We start from the raw sequence: 5662 nt of genomic DNA, 5'->3' as shown, positions 1-5662 counted from the left end.
GTCCTAAAATCATCAGTCTCACTGTGTTGTACTTGGAAAACTGCCACATAACAAAAAAGTACAGATATCGGTATCAGTTTATCCATAAAAAAAGGTAAAACGTATTGTTTTATCCCTAGCAGCATTTACTATTACTATGCATTGTGGCGTGTCTCATTGAAAAACTAACCTGTTTCTAAAAATTAAAAAACAAAGGGATTTCACTGCTTTAAAATATTCTGAATGTTAAACTTTTCTTAGTTGGTTTATTGCTATATTAAAGAAAATGTGATTTCAGTATTCATCACAAATGTGAACAGTTCAGGTATTCGCCAATGACTCAATGTCCACGTTGTTTAATGTTGTTTTTTATTCTAATTCCAGTTGATAGGAAACATTGTGAAATATAACAGAGCATACTAGTTCTCCTTAATCTCTTCTTCATCTTGTCTGAAGTGCAACTTAATTGCAACTAAGTGGCACAACTTACCACTGACACATTCACACACAGCCATGCTCTTCTTCTGTTTGAACATTAAAGCAAATATACAGTTTACCACATTATTAGGAAACAAAATGTGTTTCTTGCCCAATGCAAAATGATATCTTAGCATTATCTTAAAATGACTCACATTGTGGTAGGCAGATCTTGTGTAAAAAAAATCTGAAACAAAACACTCCCATTTGTGGTTTAGCAAAATGTGTTACAATCATCTCCCACACATCTCCCACAGACATAATGTACTTTAAGTCTAAACTTCTCTTAAAGTGTATCTAAAAGGATGTTATGGGAACACTCCTGCATGAGCCATTGTCTGAAGACCCGTCTTAACATGTCAATCTGATTGGCCGAACATATGGACATGGCGATGTGCTGTAGCGCATCGCATCACAGAGACCATAAAAAAAGCAATGTAGTGCCTGAAATGCACGTCATCAGCTTCTTTGTCTTCAGAAGCCACATGTTTGTTGAGCACTTTGTGAAGAAAAAAAAAAAAAATTGTATTGTGTGTGTGGAAAATCATTAGACCGGGAGTTAGCCTGTTAAAATGTCAGGTCTAAAGTATAGAAAGTGTGTGATGCCATGCCCCCGTTTTTTACGGCGGACGACTCACACAATATATGCTTGTTAGAAATGTTGGCGCCCCGTGGTTCCAGTCTCGTGTTTGCCTATAGGTGACGCGGCGGCTTTGATCGCGGGGATTGCCAGGGACGGACTGGGGCTAAAAAACAGCCCTGGACTTTCTCCCAAATAGGCCCATCATCCGGCCATTTGCCTCTAGCCGTGTGCGACAGACACTAGCCAGGATGTCCTGATACTATATGCCACAATACTGTAGCCTATCAGACAAGGTATTCACAGCAAGTATCATCTCAAAACCAATGATGATAATTGGGGACGGGATTGTGTTTATTAATGAAGCCTCAGCCTTCAAATAAAAACAAAAAATGTACAATGCCATAAAATACAAATAATGAAATGTCACTGGGTACAGAAACCCCAAATTACAGAAACTTGTAATTATAAAACATATAGATACTAGGGGTCTCCAACCTTTTTGTGTGCGAGGGCTACCTCAAGGGATAAAGTAATCTAGAAGGGATTTTTATTTGTTATACTCCAATATTTATTATAGCCTACATATAACATGGTGAAGCTTTTTTACTTTTCACCATCATATGGGAAATAATAAAATATCTTGATATTCTGGTTCAGACTTACAAGCGTTTAAAAAAATCCTGAAAAATCCTGAACATATTTATTGATTTTTTTGTTGTTGATTTTCTATAAACCTATTGTATGTGTTATCAAAAACAATAGCCCAAACATTTAGTATAAATTTAAATGAATAAATGAATAAACTGCCATAAATTCTAAACAAAATATTACTGCATTACATTTAATACATTTATACATGACTATATTAATATAACAGCATTGTTTTACTAAAGTTAATTAAGTTGTGGTGTGAAATGTCTTCTAACTGGTTTGTTCTCGGAACAATGTTTCGCCTGTTTTTTGCGTCTATATATTGAGAATATATAGTGCTGTTTCATCTGTCTTTTTACAAGCTTAAATCACATAGTCATTTGTGGTTTATAATAGAGATAGAGAATTCTGCGCTGAATTGAAATGCTTCTCAGTGGATCGCGCAGCTCTGTGTAATAATGTTCGCGTGATCGAGATCAGCTTTGTCCGCGATCGCTGTTTTTTGGGCCGAGCTGATAATGCTCTGTGCTGCTCAGATCAAACAAGTTTTGTTCCGCTTTTTGAGCGTTTGCCATTTGATGTTTCTCATACGCAACACAAATGACAGCGTATAATCAAAGATAGTTGGGTAATTTTGTAGAGGCAAAAGTTCAACGAAACGTTTAGTTGAAAAGGTCGCAAAATGATACCATTTATTCGAAGTCTGGAACCACGACGGCAAGTTGGGGCTATTTTTAGAATGTGTTTAGCGGGCAACTCATATGCACCACGTTGGAGACCACTGCTATACTATAACTTAACTATTCAAATATAATGTAGCAAATTTAAAAGTGCAGCCTTATAAAACTAACTTTCTGTCAGTGGCTGTAGGCCGACTCTTCTTCCTCAGTTGTTGTTTTTTACACGTATCATAAGTGATCGTATTAGTGCCCCTGCTGTTGGCTGTTCATATTGCTTTATTAGACTTTTTTTTTTTTTTGTGCCGACGGCCCTCGGTTGGACGGCCGTTCTGGACTTTTCCAGAACGCACAGATTGTCAGTCCGTCCCTGAGTATAGCTGGAGTACAACTGCAGTTTTACTCAGTAGTAGTGCTACAATTATGCTGCAATATAACTGTGGTATTACTGCAATAATACTGCAATATAACTGTGGTAGTACTGCAATAATACTGCAATATAACTGTGGTATTACCGCAATAATACTGCAATATAACTGTGGTAGTACTGCAATAATACTGCAATATAACTGTGGTAGTACTGCAATAATACTGCAATATAACTGTGGTATTACCGCAATAATACTGCAATATAACTGTGGTAGTACCGCAATAATACTGCAATATAACTGTGGTATTACTGCAATACATAATTCAACTAAAGTACAATTAGCCTACAATACTACTGAAATGCAATAGTAATAAAATGCTGTACAATACCATTGAAATACAACCAGGATAAGTTTATTTTTACACATCTGCAATATAATGAATTAAGGTACAAAACAACTACAATGCAACAAATGTGATTTTACTTTTTTTTTAATATAACTTCAAATAACAGGCTGGGAGTTAGACAATGTATTTAAAGTGTTTATTTATAAATCATGCATGTATCTTCCCCCACATTATTCAGAGAGGTTGCGTTTTTTTGAAGAGCTTATCCTCATTATTCCACTTGGTTCTTTTAACTGCCTTCATCTCAGATGTGGAAACAATATTTTGGATGTAGTCTGGAAAAACAAACAAAAAGAATCAGAGAAACTCTTTCAGTTACACTCTTCACCACAGGCATATATTATGCCTAAAATGAATCTGCAAGTTAATCTCTTAAATTTAACTTGGTGTCAGCAAGTGTTTGTGGAAAGTATTCATACTATTTACAGTTATTTTTTTATGGTTTACTGTTCAGCATTAATAATAGCTTTGAAGTTTGAACACTCCAGGTAAAAGAAGTTAAATTACTCACCCTCATCTCGTTCCAACCCCGTAAGACTTTCGTTCATCTTCGGAACACAACTGAAGACCTTTTTGATGAAATCTGAGATCTTTCTGTCACTCCATTGACAGTCTACACAATTTGCCCAATAACATGCATTTCTGGAAAAAAGCAGAAAGACACAATCATTTTTAAATGCTGGGAGTGCATCTGTTTCACCCCAGCCATTATCTTCTGTTTTTACATGTTACCAGTGCATCTTTTTTTTTTATTTATGTGAATAAACAAATATTTTTTTTATACAAAAACAGCTTTTTATGTAAAATTCACTTTATAAGAGACCCACACTTCTAATTTTCATTCATGGTTTAGTGTAAGATTTTTGCCCATCTTGTGGAAAATGCTGTTTTAAAAGTTAAAAATTATCACTTTAACCAGTAGATCGCTGCAGAGCTCAACTATTTGACTAACTGAAATAATCTTTTCACAAGTTTTTCCAGTTGGATTCATATCTACATATTATAAGATCACAATTATAACAATAAAATTACTTTGTCAAAGGTTAGCATTTTTTGAACTGATATAGCAAATAGTGGAGCTCTGCAATACTTTTTTACTTTTAAAACAGATTTTAAAAAAATGATACACTTAACCATGTCAAATTATCCATGTTATCCCCATGAATGAAAGTTAGAAATGTGGGTCTTTTAAGTGAATTTTACATAAAAGGCTGTTTTTTGTATAAAAAACAATATTTGTTTATTTATATAAATTTTTAAATATATAATAAATCCTCCAAAAACTGCACAAATGTGGAGTAAAAACATTAATAAACTGAGTAAAATTAGGCTATATTTTGTTGCCTGGGGTCTCTGGAGACCTTAAACAACCCGAGTGTAAACCACAAACGGACAGCGCCCAAGGGTTAACGTTTGTGGAGCACAATTTGATGGAAGAGCAAAAACTAACAGTTCATTTTCATTAGGTTTTTTTTTTGGCATTAGATCTTGCATTCTGCACACTCAGCATTCAGGCAACAGAGATAAATTAGTGTGGTTGGATTACATTTATTTGAATGAATGAACGAGGGAGAGAGAGAAAGATTGTGCATATGTGAATTACCTGTGTCTGTGCAGCATCACTCTAGTGAAGCTGTCAGTTTAATTACTCCAAAAACAGCAACATTAAGACCTTGTTGCTTAGAAATATGTTTCTGTGTGAGAGGGACTGTATGTGTGTGTGTTACAGTAAAGCAGCACATTAATTCAGAATGATTATTAATCTGACTGTAACTATCTGTGCATTCATCATTTGAATGCACACCTTCCAGTCAATCAGAGTATTCAAACAGACTATGCTATAATACAAAAGAAGAGAGTCCACGAGCAAACTGTTGAGAAATGATGTTTAGTACTGAGAATAATTGCTGTGGTAGAACTAGATTTCATTACCTTTCCACTCCTTCAGCTCTCTCTCGGTTTTTATCCTGAATCTGCGCTAATATTGTAAATCTTCTTTTTGCTCTTTGATTTCATTTTTTAAATCCTCAATCTCTTCACGTCTGAATTCTTTAATGGCTGAGGAAACGGAGGACTTCGTACACTTGATTCCCTTCAGCATTCCCTTGGTTCCTGAACTACAATATCAGTCATTATGTATTCTAAACTATAAAGATAATAGTTTATAAAAGGTATAATAAAGAATGTAGCTTACCATTATTTGAGTGCATCTTTGTTTAACCACAGCCATTATTTTCTCTTGGATTACATTTTTGGTCTTCTGTTTTTAGTTGTTACCAGAGCATTTTCCTGAAAACAGCAATCACACAATAAAAAGTATTTCTAAAAAAAAAATCATTTTCTGTCACTCCATTGACAGTCTACACAACTTGCACAATAACATGCATTTCTGAAGAAAAGCAGAAAGACACAATCATTTTTAAATACTGTGAGTGCATCTGTTTCACCCCAGCCATTATCTTCTGTTGGATTAGCCTACATTTTTAATCTTCTGTTTTTAGTTGTTACCAGTGCATTT

General features: G+C 34.7%; 1 long non-coding RNA gene across 1 annotated transcript; it reads right to left on the bottom strand.

The window, feature by feature from the left end:
* Window positions 1-3128: 3128 nt before the first annotated feature.
* On the bottom strand, window positions 3129-5417 carry LOC311073633. The gene is made up of 4 exons (XR_014604184.1): window positions 5339-5417; window positions 5077-5256; window positions 3656-3786; window positions 3129-3419 (listed from the first exon to the last, which is right to left on the bottom strand). It is a non-coding gene; the product is annotated as an uncharacterized lncRNA (long non-coding RNA).
* Window positions 5418-5662: the final 245 nt, after the last annotated feature.

This window comes from Abramis brama, assembly GCF_963993115.1.
Source record: "Abramis brama genome assembly, chromosome: 22".
Taxonomy (NCBI): domain Eukaryota; kingdom Metazoa; phylum Chordata; class Actinopteri; order Cypriniformes; family Leuciscidae; genus Abramis; species Abramis brama.
Note: the sequence above shows the minus strand (reverse complement) of the source record. Positions and strands in the feature narration are given on the sequence as shown.